Source organism: Phyllostomus discolor, chromosome 5 (genome assembly GCF_004126475.2).
Source record: "Phyllostomus discolor isolate MPI-MPIP mPhyDis1 chromosome 5, mPhyDis1.pri.v3, whole genome shotgun sequence".
In the NCBI taxonomy this organism is placed as follows: Eukaryota; Metazoa; Chordata; class Mammalia; order Chiroptera; family Phyllostomidae; genus Phyllostomus; species Phyllostomus discolor.
In genome coordinates this window covers 146,512,850-146,540,079 of record NC_040907.2, presented here as the reverse complement: position 1 = coordinate 146,540,079, position 27,230 = coordinate 146,512,850, and the positions used below count along the sequence as shown (strand labels likewise).

At 37.6% G+C, this 27,230-nt stretch overlaps 1 protein-coding gene and 1 long non-coding RNA gene across 10 annotated transcripts in view; both read left to right on the top strand.

The window, feature by feature from the left end:
* The window catches only part of CPEB3 (cytoplasmic polyadenylation element binding protein 3), a 180,634-nt gene that overhangs the window by 33,366 nt on the left and 120,038 nt on the right, over positions 1-27,230 (top strand). The window lies entirely within an intron of this gene.
* On the top strand, positions 1,834-24,421 carry LOC118500866. The gene is made up of 3 exons (XR_004903449.1): positions 1,834-2,406; positions 7,374-7,377; positions 24,164-24,421. It is a non-coding gene; the product is annotated as an uncharacterized LOC118500866 (long non-coding RNA).

Sequence of the window (27,230 nt, the reverse complement as noted above, 5' to 3'; positions counted from 1 at the left end):
GACATCCCACAGTTTCTGGGCTGTGACTCTACATTTGTAGGTTTGGTGTGCCTAGAAGTAAGCAGGGTTCTTGCTTTGACATGAAAGGTTTTGGCAGCCAATAGATGGGAACACTAGCTTACATACTCTGGGTTAAATTTTTCTTTACCCCTTCACTGTTAATCATCTCATTTTTGCGGAGTTAATTTACACTGTAATGATGATCTGTTTTGTTCCTCACGTCCTAAATCAAGGTATTAATATTAGAACTGATCAGAATGAGGGTCAGAATAATTCTGACAATAGCACTTAAAATTATTAAGGAAAGAATTCTTTGGTCTAAGAGGTTGACAGAGGGTAGGTTAGATAGTAGGTCCACTCAGGCAGTCATTCATTAGAGGAATGTGAGATCAGAAAGCAGAGATGTAAAGGGCAAAGGACTGCATATCTTAAATATATGGTAAGGTTTGGGAACTGATTAGGGATTAAAGTACTTCAGGGGAAACATTTTAGTGATATGACAATCTAACCCCCTACTCAAAGTCGAGGAGACCTAGTTCTTAGGCTTCAGATAAGCAGCAAGTAAAAAGGACAAGAAGAAAATATACCCAGAAGCACCTCTCTTTTGCAGTCTGCCATGGAAAATTTCCTTTCCTCTTTTGGACTAAAGAAATATAACCTACATATGCAGGGGATTAAAAATAGTGAAGGCCAATAAGGCTTATGAGATACTGAGGAAAGGCTGAGAGACAGTTTTTGGATCAAGAATCTGTTTTTCATGTGTTTGCACTTGATACTATGGGTAGACTATTCACCTCTTTGCCACATTGTTTAAAGCCGTTGTAATTAGTAGTAGAATCCCAAGTTCAGATAAATAGTTAAGGATAGTGTATGTAGTCTTTTTGTTAACCACATACTTATTATAGAATTTCCTGATCAAAGGGATGGGATTTACGTTGTTAAGTTTCTTTTGGCACCTTCACTTACAGTCATAATCCTTGTAGTTCACCTGTTGGTGTTATATTATTTTTGATGCCTTTTTCCAGATAGAGAACTAACAAATACAATAGGCCCTGGATGCCAGCACTAGCCTTACCCTTTACACAAAATCACATAATTTTTTTAATATTGATTTTAGAGGAAAGGAGGGAGGTGGGGAGAGAGAGAGAGAGGAAGAGAAAGAAACATCAATTTGTTGTCTGGCTTATTTACCCATTCATTGGTTGATTCTTGTATGTGCTGTGACTGGGGATCCAACCCACAACCGTGGCATATGGGGACAGTGCTCTAACCAACTGAGCTACCTGGTTATGACCACATAAATTATTTTATTTTAAAATTGATTTTAGATAGAGAGGAATGGGGAGAGGAAGAGACAGCGATGTGGGGGAGAAACATCTATTGGTTGCCTCCCATATGCACCCCAGCCAGGGACTGAAGCCGCAACCTAGGTATGAGCCCTGACTGGGAATCAAACCTGCAGCCTTTTGGCGCATGGGATGATGCTCCAACCAATTGAGTCACTCTACCAGGACAATTATTTTATTTAATGCTGACACATTTTTGTGCATTAGGGATTATCATCCTAATTCAGAAAATGTTACTTGGCTAATAGGGTGACAGAGTTGAGATGGAAATTTAGGTCATTTGACTCGATATCCAGTCCTTTTATTCTTCTGCACCTGCTTGCATCTTATCTTGTCACTCACCATCTTTCAATATGCCTTTGATGTTGCACTCTTTCCCCAGATCTCTGATTGCTCTCATTCCACATTTTTTAAAGATTTTATTTATTTTATTTTTAGAGAGAGGGGAAGGGGTGAAGAAAGAGAGTGAGAAAGAAACATTGATCAGTTGCCTCTCACACATGTGTCAACCAGGGGCCAGGCCTGCAACCCAAGCACGTGCCCTGACTGGGAATCAAACTGGTGACCTTTTTTGCTTTGTGGGACGGTGCTCAACCAACTGAGCCACGGTGATTAGGGCTCCACATTTTCTTTACAGCTCTTATCACTCTCTGAAATGAGCTAGTTTATTACGTTTTGTTTCTCCACAAGAATGTAGACCCCACATGGGCAAGGATCTTGTCACCACAGTGTTCCCAGGGGTTGGGACAGTACCTGGGATATTTTAGGCACATGGCAAATATTTGTTGAGTGTGTTAATGATTTACATTTAGAGATGATTGGTTAGGCATTTACTGGTCATTTACATGTTGATAGCAATGTAAGAATAATTTCTTTTAGAAACATTTAACTGGCCTCTACCGGGGGCCAGGTACTAGGGATTAAAGCTGAACCATATCCTGTCCACAGAGTGTTCCTTGACAAATATGAATTAAAATATAGGATGATAAGGTTTATAACAGTATGTGATACAACAAAGAGTATGTGCTTGAATCAGACAGGAATGATTAAATGTGTGTGTGTATGGTTGGAAAGTTTCTGGGAAAGTCTTCACAGTTTAAAATATTTTCAAAGTTTTTCTGATTTTGAAAGTAATACATGTTCACTATTTAAAAGTTGAGGGGGAAAATTTCCCATAGTTTTATTATCCAGAGATAAGTAGTCTTAATGTTTTGGTATGTTTTCTGCCAGTTCTCTCTTTTGTGTATGTGTATAATGTATTTTATATGGTCGAGATGACTGTAACAATTTTAGAGCCATATTATTTTAGCTGTTCAAGTCATTACATTTATAAACATTTTTACTGCATAATATTTCCATCACAGGGATACGTTCTAATTTAACAAATTATTCCTATATTTGGAGGCTTTAGGTTGTTTTCAGTTTTTAACTATTAAACACACAGATATTTAACTATTAAACATCATTGGGCTTTTTAAAGCTTTATTTAGAACTGAACAGGCAGGCCAGGGGCTGGGGTAAAGGTTCATTTTAAGCAGAGGAGGCAGCAGGTACACAGGTAAGAAGTGACTTGGTGTGCTGAGAGCAGAAGTGTGAGGGTGGAGGTGAGCCAAGGGATAGGTAAGGCTGGAGGAGTAGGTAGCAACCAGATCCCAAAGGACATTCCAGCATTCTGTGCCTTCAACTTGGTCTAGTAGAGATGTTGAAGGATTTTTAAGTTGAAAAAAGTAGCCATTAGAAGGTTTTTAAGTTGGTGAGTGAAGTGATCCTATCTTAATTTCAGAAGGATTCTGGAATATAGATTGTCAGGAACCAAACACAGGCAAGGACACCAGTGAACATGTAGAGGCCTAAAGTGATTGGAAGAAAGGGAAAGAATTGAGAAATAAACTAGGAGGCCAACTGGAAGGATTGGTGATTGCTTGTATGCAGGGAGTAAAGGAGAGGAAAAGTTTAGAATGACTCCCAGCTTTTGGTTTAGGCAGCTGGGATAATGAACTAGAGGGGTAAATGCTTAATAGTGGCAGATTAGAATTTTCATGACTCATAAACCAGGTGGGTTTAGGAACTTCACAAGGGGGAGAGCTGTGTGTTGGGAGTATTTGAGCAAGTGATTTGACATTTCTTATCCACTCATGCTTTTGTGTGACTTTTAATGCGTGGGAAGGAAAACCTTATTAAGATAGATTACTTTGTGGACTACTTATTAGAACACTAAATCTGAGAGACGAAATAACTACCATTCTAAGTCAACAGCTTTTTCTTATTCTAGCCTGGTTTTTTTTCATTGTACCCTGAGAATTAGAGTGTATGTTCACTGATTAGTCATCTTGTTTACGGGTTGCAGCCTGGCGTAGCAAAGAACTATGAGAAGTTGCTAACCAATCAGTCATATGGGAAGATCATATGCAATAAGAGAAATGAAACCTGTCATCCTTTATTATTTAAGTTGAATAAACTCAGTTGAGAATTTGGTGGATGTTGTTAGCCAGTTTTATGGAATTAGTTCTGCTCTACTAATATACTGTTTAGTTTTTTAATGAATGTAAACATAATAAAATGTTTTGAAGCTTAGAATCCATAGGGCCACAGGGGGTGTGCTTTGTGGAAAGATAGAATGCAGAGGACATAGGGACGGGGCATAAGAACCACCAGAATTATATGCTGTTTATTAATTTGTATTACTAGGGAGAGAGGTGAGCTATAATACCCATTAAATTTCAAAAGGAGTCCATAACTCAAAAATGATTAAGAATCACAGATATGGAGTAAAAGCACTGCTACATGGCACCCAATAAACCTTTGAAAGATTTTAAAAACTTAACTATCTCAAAATTTTTCTTTCTCCTTCTTCATAGCTGAGAGAATTCTCCTAACTTTAATTAGAGAACTATCTCAATAAAAAGGAACCCAAATCTTGTTTTATCTTGCTTTTTCTAAAGGATTTAAATTACTTTTCATCATACAAATAATTTTTTGACATTCATTTCATTGGTTTACATATTTATACTGTTACATAATTACAATAATACTAATAGTAAAAAGGTATGGGGGTAAACCCACCATCTCTTGCAGCTCACCTGGTAGTGCAGAAGTTCGTGGACTTATTTGATCACAAGTGTTAGTGTACTATGGTCATTTTCTTTTAAATAGGGAAGATGGAACTCATGGGTTAATCTGGAAAGTCAGTTATATATTTGAATAAATGTATAGACTACAAACTTTGACTTGACAGGGATATTTCATTTCTGGTGTAAGAGGTACAACTTAGAAATATTGATTTTCAGAAATTAGTAGTATTCATATGACCTTCTCTCCTCAGAGGGACATTTCCACTCTCCCATACACTTCTTTGTTGTTATAGCTTTAGAAAGCCCATTCCTACTGCTGTACACTAATGAAGAGAGAAGAGTAGAACTGGGGGAAAGGGTAAAAATTGGAGGTTTGTGGGTTAGAAAGGCAGTTGTCCTAAATCTCAATGATAGGCCTGCAGTTCACCAAGAGTACCAGACCTTAAGGTTTTTACATAAAAACAGTATTGGCTACATGAGGTAGGTCCTTTGTTTAGTTTTGTAACCAATTAGCTACTTATGGATTGGTGTGGAAACCTACCATCTTTTCTTACTTAGTTTCCTTTGGTAAAGAGCCATCTTTTTTACTTTTATTTTTTAAGTATATTTTATTGATTATGCTATTACAGTTGTCCCAATTTTTTTCTCCTGTTTATCTCCCTCCTCCCTGCACTGCCCCCACCCTCCAATATTCACAACCCTCCTTAGTTTATGTCCACGGGTTGTACATATAAGTTGTTTGACTTATACATTCCTACACTATTCTTAACCTCCTATTCTATTCCTACACTATTCTTAACCTCCCCTATTTTGTAACTACCATTTATGTTTCTCATTCCCTGTACCTTTACCCCCCATTCTGTCCCTCCCCACTGATAACCCTCCCTGTCATCTCCATTTCTGTGATTCTGTTTCTGTTCTAGTTATTTGCTTAGTTCGTTTTTGTTTTTATTTTAGGTTCAGTTGTTGATAGTAGAGAGTTTGTTGTCATTTCACTGTTCGTAGTTTTGATGTTCTTTTTGTTAGATAAGTCACTTTAACATTTCATATAATAAGGGCTTGGTGATGATGAACTCCTTTGACTTGACCTTATCTAGGAAGCACTTTATCTACCCTTCCATTCTAAATGATAGCTTTGATGGATAGAGTAATCGTGGATGTAAGTTCTTGCCTTTCATGATTTCGAATACTTCTTTCCAGCCCCTTCTTGTCTGTAAGGTTTCTTTTGAGAAATGATTTGAAAAGGAGTCTTATGGGAACTCCTTTGTAGTTAATTGTCTCCTTTTCCCTTGCAGCTTTTAAGATTCTCTCCTTATCTTTAATCTTGGGTAACTTAATTATGATGTGTCTTGGTGTGTTCCTCCTTGGGTCCAATTTCTTTGGGGCTGCCTGGGCTCCCTGGACTTTCTGGGAGTTTGTTTCTTTTGCCAGACTGGGGAAGTTTTCCTTCATTATTTGTTCAAATAAGTTTTCAATATCTTGCACTTCCTCTTCTCCTTCCAGCATCCCCATGACTCGGATATTGGAATGTTAAAGTTGTCCCAAAGGCTCCTAAGCCTCTCCTCATTTTTTTTTGCTTTCTTGTTTCTTCATTCTGTTCCAGTTGGACGCTTGTTTCTTCCTTCTGGTCCAAATCGTTGATTTGAGTGCCAGTTCCCTTCCCTTCACTGTTGCTTCCCTGTGTATTTTGCTTTATTTAACTTTTGGTAGCCTTCATTTCTTCCTTCATTTTGCAACTGAGGTCAATCAATTCTGTGAGCATCCTGATTACCAGTGTTTTGAGCTCTGTCTCCTTGTCACTTAGTTCTTTTTCTGGAGTTTTGATCTGTTCTTTCATTTGGGACATACTTCTCTGTCTCATGCATATGAGACATGCATATGCATGAGCCTTCGGTATTTGCCAGGTGAGGCAAGCCTCTTTGCTGTGTTGTGGCACTGTCCTAGAGGAGGGGTCTGGGAGGGGACAATGCTGCTTGCTTCACTCTCGTCCCATTTTCTGTTGCTTTCCACAGGTAGCTGTCGAACTCTCCTGTTGAGGCCGGAAGTTTCTCCTGCCACGGCAACCCCAACAATTTTTTACAGCCAGGGGTTTTGAGTCTTTATTTTCCTGTGCTGAAACCCTGGGTTTCGCAGTGTGTCTTGCTCCCAAGTTGTTCCTTCCAGCTTGTCTGTGGGGTCCCCGGCATAGTCTGCCTCCTTGCCGCAAGTCCTCTCTGCCCCTACTACCAGTCGGCATGAATGTTTCTTTAACTCCTTGGTTGTTGGACTTCCATGTAAATGATTTTCTGGCAATTCTGTTTGTTCTTTGTTTTTAAATTGGTTGTTATCCTTCTTTTGGTTGTGCAAGGAACTGAAGCATTTCTGCCTATGCCTCCATCTTGCAGGGGGCAAGAGCCATTTTAAAAAAATTCATTGTTGTTCATTTACAGTTGTCCCTCCTTTTGTTGTCCCTGTTGCTCACCCCTACCCTGCCCCTCCACCCCCACAGTCAATCCCCACCATTGTCCATGTCCATGAGTCCTCTATTGGTGTTCCTTTGTTTGCTCCACTCCCCTGTAATGCCCTGCCTCCCTCCCCTCTGGGTCAGTGTCCATTTGTTCTTTATTTCCAAGTCTCTGGTTCTATTTTGCTCATTTGTTTTATTGATTAGGTTCCACTTATAGGTGATATCATATGGTATTTGTCTTTTACTACCTGGCTTATTTCAGTTAGCATAATGCTCTCCAGTTCCATCCATGTTGTTGCAAAGGGTAGGAGTTCCTTCTTTCCTTCTGCTGTGTAGTATTCCATTGTGTAAATGTACCACAATTTTTTTATGCACTCATTTACTGATGGGCACTGAGGCTGTTTCCAGCTCTTGGCTATTGTAAATAATGCTGCTATGAACATTGGGGTACACAGATAAGGAGGAAAAAAAGAGCCATTTTAACAGTAACATTTTGAAATGCACTTTAAGGTGTGTGACATCAATGCCAGTTTGAACTCTTTTTCAGCGTCATGTTCTCTGCATAAATCTAAATTAGAACAGAAAGACTGTTTTGTTTGTTTGTTTGGGGAGAGGGTTATTATTGTTGTTTTACTATGACAATTGAAGCTGAAGCTTTACCAGGCACCTCATTGCCATCACGCTTGTTCAAAGCACAAACATTATCTGAAGGGGAAAAAAAGGCTTTACTAAATCTATGTAATGACAGTATCAACATGGTTGAATCTGGTTAAAAAGTAGTTAGTATTTAAGCTGCAAAAACAATCTAAATACTTTGAGCCATTTTACAATGCTGATGAAACACCATTTTGCAATGTTTATCAAATTAAACTTTGTGCTTATTTTAAGCAGAATAAAGACAGGCTAATTGTGCCAATGCTTCAGGCTGTTGCAAAGTAAAACTTTGGTAAATGGAAAATTTTAAACTCTACTTTCAAAGGCATTATGGATCTAGCATTTTAGAAAATGTGGGGATAATAATTTTTATCATATTTTGACCTTGAATTCTTCAACATTCCAAAGACATGAGCTCACTGAAGGTAGCAAAATTATTAACGTTTTAGAGCATACTCCAATGTCCTACTTATTTGCTAATGTAGATGATTCTATTCGACCTATCAACTTAGGTGTGATCTAGAATGTGAAATGTTATCCCAGAGTAGCTATTTTAAAGTTGGTGAATCATGCAGGTATAACACAAGATTTTCATTTTAAAATACAATGGAATATTTGATATTCTAATTTAGGCCTTGATTCTGTTCAATGTAAAAAATAGATGCTAAAAGGAAATTATAGGTTAATGTCAGAAAAGCAAAGCCTGAAGTGAGGAGGAAAGGAAAAAAAATCTCTTGACAGTGAATATATTCCTTCACACTGAGGGAAATAACAGAGCTGAAGCTGACCAGGGAGTTGGACTGACACATTCTGTTAGAGAGACATAAATAATAGAGAATGCGTTGAATACTGAGACATCAAAGGACATTGAAAGACAGTGAAGAAGATTTCAATGAAGAGGACAAAGCTAGGTAAAAGGATGCTTCAGCTTTTGTTACAATAATTAAATATTCAAAAAGAGAGCCATTTTATCCTGTTCAGGAAGGTAAACAATTGCCCATTTTATATTCCAGTTTATGCAAGCAAGCCAGAGGCATGTAAGCTGACATCAGGGATTTATATTAAGAAATTTCTTCCAGAGAATGTCATGAGCAAGTTCAGGAACCAATCTTAATCTCTTGTGGTGCAATTACAATATTCATGATGCCTCTAAGACACTTCATGTTTGTTCTAAACCATCAAAGAAAGATAAACTGTGTGTTCAGCATAATATGCATTATGTATATTATTAACAATCTAGTCTGATAACTTCTTACAGTGGTCAGTATTGTAAAGGGGCAACCTATGTAGAAAAGGTATATTCTATATAGATCTGTGTTCTGTAGAGACAGCTGTAGAAACTATCCATGCTGTGCAAAATTCTTATATACTTACACTTTTTAATATATTTTCTCCTTATTATATTATAAATCTAGAAAATCACATGTATTATAGGTGGCAATGTGGTTAACTGAAGTTTGGTTTCACTAAGTATTTCTAAGGTATATACTGTGTTCTTGGACTTGTGTTAGGTATTTCGGATGCCACAAATTATCTGAATCCTGCCCTTAGGAACTAAAAATAACATGCATAGAGGATTCATGAAAGCACGTACCGGATTGTATGATTTGTCAGTTGCCATGAATGGTCAAACAGGTCAAGAATAATTTGGCCTAGGGAAAAAAGCAATAGAGAGGGTCCTTGTTGCTCCATTTTGAAAGATAGATAGCATTTGGCTTGGTAGAGTGGGAATCCACAATAAGGAAAGAAAACATGGGTTATGAGCAGACCTTCTTGACTAGAGCAAGGGACTTTTAGGTCTAACTGGGAGATAATTATGCATTGGTTGTTTCTTACGATTAAAAAATAATAATAAATTTTTACTAGACTCCACTTGATTTTAAAAGTATTTAAGATGTCTTTGTACATACTATACTGCAAGGGAACATAGATTAGAAATAGGTGAGAAAAATGAGATAAAGGTAAAATGAGAGGATGATGCAAATTTGAGCCCAGAATTAGACTAATACTAACGAATTTATCATGAGAGTGGCCATCTTGAATATCTGGTTTAGGAATATGGACTCTTCTGCAGACAGGGGGAGCCCTGAAGGACTAATGCTGGAGCAGTGGCACAACAAAAATATGTTTAGAAAGACCAGGCAGGTGGATTGAAGTGTGTGTGCTTTCCACAATGCAGCCTGGTGGTAGGGAGGTTGGTGGGAGGCATGATAGTTATCAACAGTTTAGCACAAATCTAGGAAGGTATAACTGAGAAGCCTTTCAGAATAAAAGATGTCAGGAGTGCTGGCTGATAGAGTAAAGGATATGAAGGAGAGCAAGATTGTTCCGAGCTGTTATACTTAAAACAGTTTCTACTTTTAGGCTATTTTTTAAAAATTAATTTTATTGATTATGCTATTACATTTGTCCCATTTTTTCTCCCTTTTATTTCCCTCCACCCTGTATCCCCCCCTATTTTTTTTAATCTTTCTCTTTTTCTACATGGCTTTGCCCCAGCTCACACTTGGTGGTACTGTGTTTCCCACACCATTCCCCATGGAGGTTTCTATCCATTAAAAGGATTGAGGAGAAGAGAAAAGGATGGTTTTCTCTTCTCTTCTCTTCTCTTCTCTTCTCTTCTCTTCTCTTCTCTTCTCTCTCTCTCTCTCAATTGATTTTAGAAAGAGAGAGAGGAAAAGGGGAGAAAGAGGGAGAAAGAGAAACACCTATTTGCTGTTCCACTTATTTATGCATTCATTGGTTGCTTCTTGTATGTGCCAGGATGGGGGATCCGCCTTGCAACCTGACCTTATTGGGACCATGCTCTAACCAACTGAGCTACCCAGCCAGGGCAAGGGTGATCTTTCCCCTTTACATTTTTGACACTTCAAATGCTTCGAACTGCTGCCTTCTCTCTGACTTTTTCATTTGGAGCTTACAAAGTCAAAATAGCTATTGCCTAATCTCATGTTTAACTACTGATAAGTATATTTCCACTCTTAGATCCCTGTCCCCATAATAGCGGAGAGGCTATTCAAGTAAAAATGAGCAGCAGGCATGCAATTAAAAGTGGAGAAGAACGGACATAAGGTCAGGCCCCTGGGAGTGAATGAGAACATCTCTTTATGCTGTAGTGTTCTCTGAACAACCCGTATTGCTCTTCTTCCATAGAATTCACAAATGAGTCATCTTATCTGTTCATTAATTTATGGTGGCTCACTATGGTAGTCAGCACACTTGGAGATAGGCTGGAGAACAGGGCATGTGCTTGTAATTATTTTGTGGTGAAACACATACCCACCTCTCTTTTTTATGCACACACATATTCATGTACCCTGTAGAGACAGAATGTGAGACATTTTCAGTAGACCATGTGTAGGGCAAGTAACTGTGATAGTATTAATGATCTAAAAGTCAAAATTTCTTTTTTTGGAAGTTTTTTTTTTTTAAATTATTGATTGATTGGAGGAGAGAGAGAGAGAGAGAAAGAAACATTGATGTGAGAGAGAAATATTGATTGGTTGCCTCCCGTACATGCCCAACTCAGGGTTCAACCTGAAACCTAGGTATGTGCCCTGATGGGGGATCAAACCCTCAGCCTTTCAGTGTCTGGGACGATGCTCCAACCAACTGAGCCACCCGGCCAGGGCTGTTATACAAATTTAATTTGATTTGAGCATTTGTCAATAATGGCAAAGACTTAATAAGGATGCCAAAAATCAAAGTAAAGCTGCGAAAGTTGTGAAATTGACTGTGGATCATCATATTGATAAATCAAATAAGTATGTTAATATTTAGGTGTTGCCACACTGGTTTTTATCACCAATGTATGGTTTCCAAGTGGGGAAAGATTTTTATTCTGATGTTCTACAGTTAGATTGCCATAGAATTTTGAGGGTATGTGAAATCTTTGTTTATTAAAAAATCTTTGACTGATGTGGAGAAAACTGGTGAGTTGAAGGGTAATGGTTAAAATAAGTTTGAGTGGGGTGGGTAACTGTTTTCGGGTAAGTGAAAATGTTTTTGTGTTGCTTGAGATTAATATGTGTGCAGTGGTGAAAAGTTGAAAACTGAGTCATATGTACGGTTTTCTTTTTATTGATTTGGGGATAAATTTAGATTTCATAAATATGGCTTACTTAAGTAGCTGTAATTCTGGAGTTCAAATCTGGCCATTGATTGAAATTAAAATGGCAGGTTGTAATTCAGTCTGTACTGGGGAGGCTTGGTGGACTTCAGCTATTGAGTCACATTATAATCAGCTCTACACTAGGGGGTTTACCCTGGCTACGGGGCTTTAAAATGATGTTAGTGAGTCCTGAGACTGAAAGAAGAGTAGTAGACATGCCTACATTTATTTTGTGTCTCCCCTAAAACCTCACCCAAGTCTACTTTAAAGACCCAGTCAGGAGTTGGGTACCAAATCATAAAATTAATAAGGGTTCTAGGAAGTCTGAAAATGTAGATGTTTCTAGTCTGTTTGTAAGACTCAGAAACCTTAGTGAAACTCATGTATTATTCTTGTTGTTTCTAACTTAACATTATTTTCTGTGTTGTCAGCAGGAACTTCGTGCCCCTATGATTTGCTCTTTGACTCTTCCAAAACAAAGTAGATTGTGTTACAAGTGTGGGTTTTAATGTAGGTAATTGAAATCACTAGACAAAACAACTTATGTATAATTTTTCTAACTGTTCCTTTTTGTTATGCATCCTTAACACAACTTACTGCATTTTTACAACTCTTAGTTATTGACTTCATCAGAGTGCTATACAAAGACCACCAGGGGAACCTTTTGGTTACACAAAGGTGGACTTCCTAAATGTGCTGAATGAGCACCATATTGACAATTTCAGAAAGGTCTTAGAATGGGGAAGTTAGAGTACAGTTTTGGAGGCTGAGCTTGGTCACAGGGTAGTTTTAGGGTCAAAATTAGTAAGCAAAGATAGGGTGGGGAATTGGTTAAATTTGTAAACTGATCTCCTTGCTGGAATAGTCGTCAGTGATCTTAATTTTGGAAAACAGGAATTCAAGCTGAGTTACTGATAAATTTGTCTGTAGCAGCACTGCCAACAGAAAAGGATTACCAGACACGTAGGATAATTCGGAATGTTCTAGGAGCACAGTTAAAAGGTGAAACTAATTTTAGTGTATTATATTTAACCTGTTATATATACAAAATATTTCAACACAAATCAATATAAAAAGTATTGAGGTATTTTACATTTTTATTGTACTATCTTCAACCAGTGTATTTCACACCTACAACCCATCTCAATTCATTCTAGCAACATTTTAATTGCTCTTTCTATATATACATAAATGTACATAGTATACATAGTCTTATGCAAGTGTATAGTCTCACCTTAGAATAAATGGTTCTGAATGAGCTGGTGTTGTAAAAAAACTTGATCTTAGTGTTATATGTCATGATTTGGCACAGTATTGGTACTGCAAGTCAGGATAGTTTTATAACTTGTGGTTTCTGTTTGTCACTTTTATATATAAATCTGTAGTCTTCATTAGCATGCCATCATTAAGAAAACATACAGAGAGACACAATATATAATTTACAAGGGGAGTGTGTTCTCTCTTTTTTTTTCTTCAATACTTTCAAGGATCATTTCTATGGTTTGTCACTAGGGAATGTGTTTTCTTATATGCTTGATAGACTATCTACTAGAGTGAGCCTTTGCTTCCAAAATAGATAGAATGTTTCATCAAATTTTCTAAAGCTGTCAAGTATTTTGAGCAACGAATATAGCCCAGAAATGGCTAAACATATATTAGGGTGGCCAAAAAGTCCATTATGTGTTTTCATAAAAGACACATTTTTCATTTTCACCAGTAACTATTGATTTGAATATTTTGTGTGTGTCAGCTATCTCCCGATGTTGGCTTCTAGTGGGGAGGGGCCGGGGGGGCTTCTAAACATCTTACCATGCGTAAGACAGCCCCACAGCAAAGAATTATTTGGCCAAAATGTCAATAGTACTAAGAAATTTCATAAACCACTTTTGACGTGTTTGATCAGTCAGAGTAACTTCTCTATACACTGCACAAATCTTTTGCATTTCAGTCGCATTTTTACATTTCTTGAAATAATAAACCATAATCTGCTGAAAATGTTGCATATCTTCTTCCATCTTTAGTGTTAAAATGGCTGTACAAATGTACCAATTTTGATACATTTTTTAAAAAATGCATGCTGACATGACAGCTGTCACAATACAATCTAACAAAATTGCTTCAAATGAAGTTAAAGACAACTAAGCACTACTAGAGTCATCGTATGGAAAAAACTAAATGAACTTTTTGGCTAACCCAATATGCTGTACTGCCATCGTTTCTATTAATTTTGTGTGGTGCTTTCTTTAGATGACCAAAGCATTTTACATATATTCCATTTGTTATTCCTCGAAGATATTCTTAGGTATTCCCTTTGAACTTTTTATGTTCATATTTTATTTTTTTTAAGATTTTATTTATTTTTAGAGAGAAGGGAAGGGAGAGAGAAAGAAAGGGAGAGAAACATGGATGTGAGAGAGAAACATCAATCAGTTGCCTCTCCTACGTGCCCAGTCTGGGCTAAACCCACATCCCAGGCATGTTCCCTGCCTGGGAATCAAACCAGTGATGTTTAGATTTGTGGAACAATACCAACCAACTAAGCTACACTGGCCAGGGCTGTGTTCATATTTTTAATAAAATTGCTTTTATGTAGGATAGTGAGTTCTCAATAAAATCATAGAAATTATTTGAATGAAATGTATTTTTCAAAGCACTCTGTATCCATTGAGGTTTTGTTCATATCTACAGTTTTTCCAAGTGACTACAGAGTGTTCAAAAGTTTACATATTACTCCTTATAGTGTAAATGTGTGTGTGTGTGTGTGTGTGTGTGTGTATAATATTTTTCCTTATTCCTTTTGGTCTCCAACAATTTTCTTATTTTCCATTATTTCAAAATAATTGCTGTAGATTTTTCATATGATTTATATATATTCAGTGACATTTAGTTGAATGCAATTTATTTGCTACTTGCCTTTTTCACAGTTCCATAGTTTGTGCCCTGTAAATTATGCCTGACACTACCTTGGTTCATTATTACATTATGAAAACAGAGTTGAGGTTCATTCTGAACTTCCATAGCGTGATATATGACCATCTTCACCTTCCTGTATGATGACAGAGAAGGATAGTATTCACTTGTTTATTTTCTTAATTCTTATTTCATGCTTACTTCTATATAGTGCACTAAGTGGTTTCCAAATATCTTCATAACATCCGTTTAGGGAGGGTATTATTATCTACATTTTTCATATGAGAAAACTGATCCATGGGGAGGTTAACTAACTTCTCCAGTTCTATTGAAGTTTTAGTGCTTGTAATGTGCTGTGATTTATGAAATTATACTTTTACCTAATTGCAGCAGAGTGTTATAATCTGGCTACCAATAGCTATTCCAGTGAAAAGACTGATTATCTTGTATATGCAGTTGTATGAATAGTGATTTCTGTCTGCTTTTTTCTTTTCATTTCTTCTTGGTTTTTCTCTCCTTTTTCCTTCCTCAAATTCTTTAAAGAAAAAAAAGTTCCTTTTTTAAGTCTTTGCTTTTAGACTATTATATATACCCTGTAGTGTCATTAAATAAAAATAATTATAACACTGACACTCTGCTTGATCGTTTTTAGATTTGCCTCCAGAAAACATTTATATTCCAGTGATAGTGGAGTCCATGGAAAGAGGAATACTATGTATTTCTATATAAGCATGTATTTATGTTTATATATTTACAGCAATCTCCCCTTATACGTGTGATATAGCCCCCAGTAGACTGAAAATATGGATAGTACCAAACCTTATATATACTATGTTTTTTCCGTAAATATATTCTTATAGTAAAGTTTAATTTATAAATTAGGCACAGTAAGAGATTAACAATAACTAATAATAAAATAGGACAGTTATATCAATATGCTGTTATAAAGGTTATATGAGTATAGTCTTTCCCCAAAATCTTATTGTACTATACTCACTTTTTCACTTAAAGGAAACACTTCACAGGTATGTCTGAATTGGCAACATCATTTCTCTTATGCCTTGGAGCCATTATTAAGTAAAATAAGGATTAGTTGAACACAAACACTGTGTTACCGAGACAGACGATCTAATAACCAGAACAATTGCTTAGTGACTTAAGAAGCTGGTCGCATATACGAAGGTCTGTCCAGAAACAGTACAGCCATTGTTAATACAACAAAAATGGTTTGTGTGGCATTGATACAACCTGAGTCAAAGAGAGTGGACTGGAATATACATGTGTGAACAACGATGACTTCACTGTACTAGTCAGTGGGAGTGGTAGATGTTATTGAATGAGCATGTGTACTGTATGGCCATCACATTCAAAATGACTGAGTGAGTAGAGGAACAAATTTGCATCAGGTTTTGCATTCAGCTTGAACATTCTCCCAGAAACTATTTGGATAATTCAGAAGGCCGCAGCTATGGGCAACTGATGATTGGCAGCTTCATTACAACAATGTGCCCACCCATGCATGAAGTCTTGTGCAGAGTTTTTTTGGCGAAATATCAAATCACCCAGGTGACTAAGCCCCTCTACAGCCCAGATTTGGTGCCCTGTGACTTGGCTTTTCCCCAGACTAAAATCACCTTTGAAAGGGAAGAGATTTCAGACCCTCGATGAGATTCAGGAAAATACAACGGGGCAGCTGATGGCAGTTCCAGCAAAGTATTTTGCAGAGTGTTTTGAATAGTGGAAGAGATGCTGAGAGAACTTGTGAGGTTCCAAGGTGCCTACTTTGAAGGGGACTGAGGAGTCATTGTCCTATGTACAATGTTTCTTGTATCTTGTATCTTCTTCAACAAATGTCTCTATTTTTCATAGTATAGGGAGGGATACTTTCTGGACAGACCTTGTACCGTGTGATAACAGTGGACAAAAGGATGATTCATGCCCTGGGCGGATGGAGTGGGGCACTGTGAGGTTTCATCATGCTACTTGGAACAACGAGCAATTTAAAACTTATGAATTGTTCATTTCTGGAATTTTCCATTTAATATTTTTGGGTTGCAGTTAGCTGTGGGTAATAAACCGCAAAGGTGAAACCATGGATAAGAAGGGCGACTGTATTTATGTTCCTATTTATAAATTTCTTACATTGGTCCCTCACTCTTTGAAGGGCAATACATGTTTCCACAACACTTCGGGATAAAATTAGTTTTCTTTTTTTTTTATTATATTTTAATCATTGTTCAAATACAGTTTTTTCCTTTTTAATCCCAATCCATTCTCCCCTCCCACCCTCCCCACTTCCCTCCCATTACCACCCTCCCCTTAGTTTATGACCATGTGCCCTTTAAATTTGTTCCTGTGAGCCCTTTCCACTGACCCCTTAAATTCCCTCTTCTCTCCCCTCCGGTCACCGTGAGCCTATCCTCTATTTCAGTGTCTTTGGTTATATTTTGCTTGCTTCTTTGTTTTGTTATTTAGGTTCCTGTTAAAGGTGATATCATGTGGTATTTGTCTTTCATTGCCTGGCTTGTTTCGCTAAGCATAATGTTTTCCAGCTCCATCCATGCTGTTGCAAAGGGTAGGAGCTCCTTCTTTCTTTCTGCTGCATAGAATTCCATTGTGTAAATGTACCATAGTTTTTTGATCCATTCATTTACTGATGGGCATCTTGGTTGCTTCCAGCATCTAGCTATTGTAAATTGTGCCGCTATGAACATTGGGGTGCATAGGTTCTTTTGGGTTGGTGTTTTAGTATTCTTAGGATAGAGTCCCAGCAGTGGAATTGCTGGGTCAAAAGGCAGATCCATTTTTATTTTTCTGAGGAAGTTCCATACTGCTTTCCATAGTGGTTGTACCAGTCTGCAGTCCCACCAGCAGTGCACTAGGGTCCCCTTTTCTCCACAACCTCTCCAACACTTGTTGTTTGTTACTTTGTTTATGATGGCCATTCTGACTGGTGTGAAGTGGTATCTCATTGTGGTTTTAATTTGCATCTCTCTGATAGCTAGCGATATTGAACATCGTTTCATGTGTCTTTGGATTTTCTGTATGTCCTCCTTGGAGAAGTGTCTGTTCAAGTCCTTTGCCCACTTTTTAATTGGATTCCTTGTCTTCTTAGAGTGCAGTCTTGTAAGTTCTTTATATATTTTGGAGATTAAACCCTTGTCTGAGGTATCATTGGCAAATATGTTTTCCCATACAGTTGGTTCTCTTTTAATTTTGATACTCTTTTCTTTGGCTGTGCAGAAGCTTTTAATTTTGATGAGGTCCCATTTGTTTATTCTTTCCTTTATGTCCCTTGCTCTAGGGGACAAGTCAGTAAAAAAGTTTCTTCGTGAAATATCTGAGATTTTCCTACCTACTTTCTCCTCTAGGACTTTAATGGTGTTACGTTTTATATTTAAGTCTTTTATCCACCTTGAATTTATTTTTGTATAAGGTGTAAGTTGGTGCTCAAGTTTCATTTTTTTGCACGTGGCTGTCCAGTTCTCCCAACACCATTTGTTGAAGAGGCTATTTTGGGATAAAATTAATTTTCATCAGTTGAATCAGTTGAAGAACCTTCAAGTAGCTATACCTTCAAAGGAGGTCCTACTTTGGTTACTTTTCATAAGCAAATTATTACTTCAAGTCTTAAGTAACCCTTTTTCCCCAAATAGGGGAAAACACAATTGAAGTAAAACAGGTGTTTTTTTTATTCATCTTTTTAATAGGTATGAGAGAGATTTAAAATTATAGACTAAAAAAAAAAACTTTAAAATTATTCATTTTTGCTTTCCCTTTTTCCTGAGAGTTCAGCTTTATGAATAAAAATCAATAATATAAGAAGGTACACTTTTTCCTAACACACACAGCCCGCACCAGGATGAGTAGAAAAATAATCATTAGATAATAACAAGTGAGAATTGTTAACTAGGAATGATTCTCATCCTAGAGGCAGAAGAACACAGTGGTTCTAAGGCTCTGAATTCCCTGAGTTTGACTCCTGTCTCATACTTTTTGTGTGATATCTTTGAGCCTCAGTTTTCTCATTTGTAAGATGGGAAGATAATAATAGTCTTTACTTCCATAGGCTTTTGTGAGGAGGAAATGAGATAAAGTATGTAAAGTGCTTAAAAGAGGATGAGGCACACAGCCAATATCGATCAGCTCTGCTATTATTTAATTCCAAGAGTTTTTGATAGCCCCGCTGCTTGTTTAATAAGAGGAGAAATGTTCTGGGATATGTTGAAGTGGATAGGGCATGCTAACTAAGTAGGCTCAAAAGAATACCTTAATGAGAGTCAGATGAGCAAGGATGTGTGTGGAAATGTTTTGTGAGATGTGAGGTACTCTGTATAAATAACAGGTAATATGGGGAAATTAGACTGTAGCCTTAATATGCTGGAAAATGAATATGTACAGATATAACTCAACAAATAATGCTAACATTTGGTCCTCAAAATTGAATACCAGAGAACAGACTTAAGACAGAAAAAAAAAGTCTTCAAAATAAAGTTGGACTTGTTTATGATACAATATTGTTCTGAAAGTGTATGCATTCATGCACAAATTAACCTGATGCTATCCTGGAGAGTTTGCTAAGCTACATCCTTAATGTTAATAGTATTTACAAATTAAGTCTTACCTATTTATAGCCTATATCCTATATATCCTTTGAAGAATTCCTTTTTGGGTCCTTACAGATTTCTTGAGAAAGTTGGGCCCTGGCATTCGTGCGAGTCTCTGTGTCTCTGGCCTTCTTTTCTGGAAGCCTTTTGATTTCTCCACTGTTTGTGCTCCCAAATGCCAGGCACATATCTCTGTTACTGCATTTACCTCATTATGTAGTGATTATCTGTAAACTAGACAACTGGCTTCTTGTGGACAGAGACTGAGGGGAACTTTTTTTATCTTTAATGATCTGGCATGTTAAAGTTCCCCCCAGATATATGTGGAATAAATGAAGAAAGAGTAAAACAGCCTTTGGCACACTTGGCAAAATTTCGTTAGTGCCAACTTTTGAAAAATACTCTGTGATACAGACATTTTGGAAATTCTGACTGAACTTTCCTTAATCTAAATTATTACATTTTACTTTATGATCTGTGAAGTACCTTCACGGTACTTTACTAGAATGATACCGTGTCCATTTTGAAGTGAAAATTTTAAACTTCCCAAATACCAAATATTTTAATAAATGCAGATGCTTTACATTTTAGATGCTTTAACATGTTTGTCTTAAATGTGGTAACATTTAAAGGGAGGGTAAGGTTAAAGATTTATAAGTATGTAAAGTTCTTTTCTTCCTGAGATGTTTACATAACATAATTTATGTATGATTAGTCTTCTTCAAGGACTCCTGATTCCTATTAAGAATGGAATTTAAAATTTAGTCTCCTTATCTGTAAAATAGAGATTATAATACCTACCTCATAGGACAGTTGTGAAGGTTAAGTAAAATAATCCAAGTAAAGTACTCAGCACAGGGTCTGGCACGTATTAATCATCCTTTATCTAGTAGCTATGACTTGTATGACTACAAAGCTTGTTATGAAAAGCAATATACACATCCATTTCTTCTCCCCAGATACAAATTGGTAGCTATTCTTATAAAGAAGCATTATCTTATGTCAGAGATGGGTTGGACAAAAGGGGCTAGGGAGTAAACCCGTTCAAATTTAAAAATAATAAAGCTTTAAAAATGGTTAAGAGAATTTGGCTTTTGACCATACAATCCTGTTATATTTGTTTGGTTACTTAATTTATTTTTATTATTGGCCTCATCTGGAATCAGTATTGCACAATGAACTTGAGATGCAGGGGTTTTTTGTTTGTTTTTGTTTCTTTGTTTTCCCTCCTCTTCCTATTGGAAGAGAAAGGTTCAGAAAAAGAAAAAAATAATGTGTTCCTCTTTCTCTGGTCCCAGTCCATCAACTTGGAGTGGATTTTGTTTTTGGTACTCACCAGATTCCCTGCTTAAAAGTAAACACACGTGCACATTTTTGACCTCTTCAGTGGTGGCCAGGGAGTGACTGTGAAGGACTATAGACCATAACTGTTAATCTGTGTGTACACTGGGCATGACATTCATTATCTGTTGGTTTCTGAAAGGGAGAAGAGCCCTAGGCAGCTGCTAGTCCAAATTGGCACAGTGCTGCTTTATTGCTTTCATTGCTAGAGGACTATTTGCATAAAAGCAGCTGTGTTTTGCTGCTAAGTTTTTAAATACAAGGATCATAAAGGATAATGGGGAGGGGGGGCACAACAGAAGCATTCACATAGTGGCCTCTGTCAGATTCTGGTGAATCTGCCAATTCTGCTGTGTATCTCCTCACCTAACTATTCAAGTCAAACAACAATTGAAATGAACAGGCGTGGGCAGACTTTGGTATTTATTCATATAGGTATCTATTACAGTCTAGTAATGCTTCTAGGTCGATGCTGGAGCACATCAGTCATGGTAAATAGAATGAGCTTGGTCTCTGAAGATCACAGTACATTACAGTGAAACAGAAATCTCTGGGATTAAAAAACTTGTAAGAAACAATGGGAGACATGAGAAGATGGTGTTTGTGGGAAATATGGCCAATAACTGCCTTTAACTCTCAGAGGAGCATTAAAGATACCCATAGAAATGTAAATGACACACATTGTGGTGATGGATGGCATTAGTTACTTGACTAGCAGTAGGTTTGTCTTTTGAGCTTTACTGTTCTCTGGTTTAGGTTAAATTACCTGAGTCCTTTAGTATTCCTGAATGAAACAGCTGGAATCAAGACTTTGCCTTCCTTCAGTCACAGTTCAAGAAAATTACTAGGTGTTATGTCCTATAATGAAAGTAGACAATTTGCAGATAATGTCATAGTTCCTATTTAAACCTTAGAAAAGTGCTTTAAAAATATAATAGCTTTTTCCTGACCAGTGTGGCTCAGTTGGTTGGGCATCACCCTACAAAGCGAAAGGTTACAGGTTCAATTCCCAGTCAGGGCACATGTCTGGGTTGTAGGATCGGACCTGGATGGAGCACGTGCAAGAGGCAACCAACAGATGTTTCTCTTTCATATCGATGTTTTTCTCCTCTCTTTCTCCCTTTCTTCTCCTCTCTCTAAAATATAAGTAAAATCTTTAAAAATAATAGCTTTATTGAATTATAACTCACATGCCATGAAGTTTATTCACCCTTTTAAAATATACAATGCAGTAACTTTTAGTATATTTATAGAATTATGTGTCAGTCAGCACTATCTAATTCTAGGACATCTTCATTGCCCCAGAAGGAATCCATACCTATTAGCAGTCAATCTCCATTTCCTTCTTGGACTCCCCTAGCCCTTGGCAATGACTAATCTACTTTCTGTCTCTGTGGGTAATTTGCCTATTCTGGACATTTAATATAGTTGAAATTATACATGTGATTTTTTGTGACTGACTTTTCCCCCCTTATCATAGTGTTTCCAGGTCCTTTCATATTATAGCACATATTAGTACTTCATTTATTTTTATTGCCAAATAATATTCTGTTGTATGGATATACCAGAATTTGTTTATTCATTCACCAGTTTACAGGCATTTGGGTATTTTCCAGTTTTGGAAATCATGAATAGTTGTTTTATAAAGGTGTTATAAACATTTGTTTACAGGTTTTTGTATGGACATGTGTTTTTATTTATCTTGGGTAAATACTTAGGAGTGGATTTGCTAGTTTGCAATAGTGTATCTTTAAGCTTATAAGTAATTCCCATATTGTTTTTTCGAAATGGCTAATATCATTTTGCATTTCCACCAGTCATTTGTGAGATTTCTGGTGGTTCTGTGACCAAATGAGCATTTGGAGTTGTCAGAAGTCTGTCCTTCCGTCTGTCCTTCCTTCCTTCCTTCCTTCCTTCCTGCCATACTAATAGGTGTGAGGTCTTTGTTAGTTTCAAATGAGAATCTTGCAAGATGAAACCATTGTGAGGAACACTTAAATGTAAAGCAGGCATTTACTGATTGCCTACTCATGCACAATAACCAGGGGAAAAGGCAACTTTACTTTTTGTAGTTTCTTGAAGCCTTTTCTTTTAACTATGGTAGTTACTCCTTTTCCTTTTTGTATCCTTCCTGCGTCTGTGTGGCTCAGACCTAGGTCTTACTTTCTGCCTTTTACCTAGCACACTGTTAAACTATATAATCTCTTCTCTTTTTAAGTGCATATGTACTTAGCTCTGACTTGTTTACCACAGTCAGAAGTGGTAGCAATAGGCATTTGTACTTTTTGTCTAGTTGACCGCTTCAGCATTGACCTGGCTAGATTTGACCTTAGTATGTAGGTCATTTCAGGTGAATAGGTAATTCCAAGAGCTATCTTCCCTATGTCTGATGAACTGGGCCTCTTATCTGACCTACATGGAAAACCTATGAGAAGAGCTGTGAAGGAAGATTGGGGATGGGAGGAAACAAGAAGAGATTAGGTGAAAATTGCTGGGTTGTGCTTCAAGTTGTCATGTTCATCTAATTTGTGAGCATCTCTGAGCAGGTGAAACTATCCTCTTGCCTATTTTTTTTTTTAACTTCTCAAGAATCTGAGCTTGGTTTGCTTTTATGCACTAGGAAAAATGCTATCTGCTAAAAAGTTTAAAGTAGTTGGAATTAGTCATCTTCAAGAAGAAAAAGATGAGAAAGTTGTTAATTTGTACATTGTAATCTTATTCCAGGCTATATTGAGGATTCTTGAGAATTTCTTGTATGGAATACTGGGTTTAACAACAAGTTTAAAGAATATTAAAATTCAGCGCTGGCCAAGCATCATCCCATACACTAAAAGGTTGAGGGTTTGATTCCCCGTCAGGGCACATACCTAGGCTGCAGGTTCAGTTGCTGGTTGGGGCATGTTCTGGAGGCAACCTGGTCCAAGACAACGCTTCTACTTCCAGTGTGGCCCAGAGATGCTAAAGGTAGGACACCCCCATTGAGGGCAAATGTATGTCAAGCTGTTCTGTACTATAGTAAAGTTCAGTTTGATTTAAGAACCTCATCCTTTTGATAGGTGCTGACAAATAACAGCACTGATTGGTTTAGAGCATCATTAAATGTCCTATCTAATTCTTCATGGTACTTTTTAAAAAAAGATTTTATTTATTTTTAGAGAGAGGGGAGGGAGAAAGAGAGGGAGAGTAACATCGATGTGAGAGACACACATTGTTTGGTTGCCTCTTGGGCACTCCCCAACTGGGGACAGAACCCACAACCAGGGATGTGCCCTGACAGGGAATAAAACTGGCAACCTTCTGCTTTGTGGGATGACACCCAACCAGCTGAGCCACACCAGTCAGGGCCTTCATAATTCTTTTAAGCAGATTCTCTGTTTCAAATCACATGTTTTGTTTTTGGATGTGTATTTCCTCCTTGGTTTTTACTCAGGATGGCAAGTTCATATATTCTTGTTTCCTTGTTAGTGGTGTCCTTCATAAAAACCAGGGGTCAGGAAACCATTGTGCCAACCTAGGCCAAGCACAGAAGAGATGCAGTTAAAGGGCCAGACAAAAAATTTGAGAAAATTGGGGGTTGAGAAAGAAATCTCAAAATCAGAAAAAAATTGTTATAGCATGTACACTGGGATGATTATTTGATTCTCTTAACATAGTCAGCATGCAATTACTTGTAGGAGGGATGTGTGTATGGTTGGGTGGTGGAGAGTCAAGAATAGTTAATATTTATATTAAAAAGGGTCTGATCTCAGTAGCACAATATTGGTCAAAGTTTCAGAACAGTATGTATACTTTTATGTTTAATAGACAGTAACATAAAACATTGTATATTTTCTGTGGGTACATATATAGAAATATACAGGGTCCAACACAAATAACACCCCTTTTTTACTACAAAATTATAAGCATGTAACTCTGTAACATAGCAGTATCACACTCAAGCAGACCATATGACATTTTAGGTGAAATGTTCAAATTAAAACTATAAATGATTACACCCATATTATTACCCTATCAACCACACTTAAGCAGGCATTACTTCTGCCAGACCCCGAATTTTAAACATCTGAAAGAATACATGCCAAATGTATATAGTAGTCAGAAGAGAGTACAAGAAGACAGGATTGGAGACATTTCCTCTCCTGTAATAGCCTTTGTGTGTGTATGTTGGAAAAGAATAGGTTCACATATTAACTATGTGATTGAATGTCCATTTAAAAAATAGATAAAACATATTCATTATCCTTAAATAGTGTTTATAATGTAGACAAGGAATTGAGATGATCTCAGATAATATCTAGTTAGAAAGTACGAGCAGTTGGGTAGAAATTTAGAAACAGCTAATTTTGTGTGTTAAAATTTTCTTATGTGTCTAATGCATTTAGCTTTGGAATATTTTATCCATACATATGTTGAAGCTGTATGATAAATAGGAGAACCTTCTTTCAAGAATTCCTTCTTTTGTTTTTTTATATTATTTCATAACCCCATTGATCCTTTCCTAGCCCTTTCAAACATCTATCCACGTTTTTTTTTTTTTTTTTTTTTTTTTTTTTTTTTTTTTTTATATTTTTAATATATTTTATTGATTATGCTATTACAGTTGTCCCATTTCTCCCCTTCTCTCCCCTCCCCCCGTACTCCCCTCCCACCCACATTTCCCCCTTTAATTCATGTCCATGTGTCATACTTATGAGTTCTTTAGTTTCTACATTTCCCGTACTATTCTTGCCCTCCCCCTATCTATTTTTAACCTACATTCTATGCTACTTATTCTCTATACCTTTTCCCCCCCTCTCCTCCTCCCACCCCCCTGCTGCTAACCCTCCATGTGCCCTCCATTTCTGTGCTTCTGTTCCTGTTCTAATTGTTTACTTAGTTTCTTTTGGTTTTGCTTTAGGTGTGGTTGTTGATATTTGTGAGTTTGCTGTCCTTTTACTATACATGTCTTTTCTGTATCTTCTTTTCTTAGATAAGTCCCTTTAGCATTTCATAAAATAAGGGCTTGGTGATGATGAACTCCTTTAACTTGACCTTATCTGAGAAGCACTTTATCTTCCCTTCCATTCTAAATGAGAGCTTTGCTGGATAGAGCAATCTGGGATGTAGGTCCTTGTCTTTCATGACTTGGAATATTTCTTTCCAGCCCCTTCTTGCCTGTAAGGTCTCTTTGGAGAAATCAGCTGACAGTCTGATGGGAACTCCTTTGTAGGTGACTGTCCCCTTACCTCTTGCTGCTTCTAGGATTCTCTCCTTCATTTTTACCTTGGCTAATGTAATTATGATGTGCCTTGGTGTGTTTCTTCTTGGGTCCAACTTCTTTGGGGCTCTCTGAGCTTCTTGGATTTCTTGGAAGACTGTTCCCTTTGCCAGATTGGGGAAGTTCTCCTTTATTATTTGTTCAAATATGTGCTCAATCTGTTGCTTTTCCCCTTCCAATTCTGGTACCCCTATAATTCGGATATTGGAACGTTTAAAGGTGTCTTGGATGCTCTTAATCTTTTCCTCAATTTTTTGAATTCTTATTTCATCCTGCTTTCCTGCTTGGTTGATTCTATCTTCCTTCTGGTCCACTGTATTGTTTTGAGACTCATATTCCTTCCTTTCACTATTGGCTCTCCTCCGCGTGTCTTCCTGCATCTGTTTTATGGTAATCTGCATTCTTTCATCTAGATTTCGTCCAAAATCCACCAGTTCCGTGAGCTTTCTGATCACCAGTGTTTTGAACTGCGCATCTGATAGATTGGCTAATTCTTGGTCGCTCAAAAGGATGAGTCCTGGGGGACTGATCTGCTCTGTTGAAAACATGGTTTATTTATTTTTTTTTTCCCCTGTCTCTCCTTTTTTTTTTTTTCGGTCTGGTTGCTCTTGTTACGGTGGGGGGCGGAGCCTTAGGTGCTCACCGGGGCTGGGCACCCCGTCGCTAGATTGTGACGTTATATGTGGGGGTGGGGCGGGAGCGGGACGGAAGGGAACAATGGCGGTAGTTCCGTTCCCCTGGACTCAGACCCTTGTCTGGGCTTCTGGGCCGTGAGTTCTGCCCTGGTCCACAATCGCTGCCCCTCTGGGTCTGCCAGCCGCAGCTTGCGTACTCAGGGATCACTGCTGCCTTCTTACGCGCCCAATGGCTTTTGCGCCAATTTCGCGCCAAACCTTCCCCCGACCTCCGCGCGCCGCCGACCCAAGCCAGCCTCGCGCCCACCGGCTCGTCTTCTCCTACCAGTCTGGATGAATGCGTCTACTTCAACTTCTTGGCTGCCCGACTTCCATTCAGATAAATCCTCTGCCGGATCTGGGTGTTATTCTGATAGTAAATTATTGTTGTAAATTATTGGTTTTCTAATCTTGGTTGTACGAGGAGGTACGGTGCGTCCACCTATTCCTCCATCTTGCCGGAAGTCCTCTATCCACGTTTTGATTTTTGATCCTGCCTGTGTCCCTTTCTTCCCAGCCAAGCCACCATTGTTCATTGCACACATGGCAACTGATCAGTGCAGAAGCATTAGAACAGGACCCGGAGTGCACTGGACAGACCTGGGTTCACATCCTGGCTTCCGACCAGCTTTGTGACATTACAGACAGTTAAAGTCTGGGCAGTTACATAACCTTTGTGAGCCTCAGTTCTCTCCTCTATGAAGTGGAGATAATGCCTACCCTGCAGGGTTGTGATAAGAATTGAGATTATGTCTATAAAACATTTAACCCAATGCATACAGTAGGCACCATGATTAACTTTTATTTTTTGGT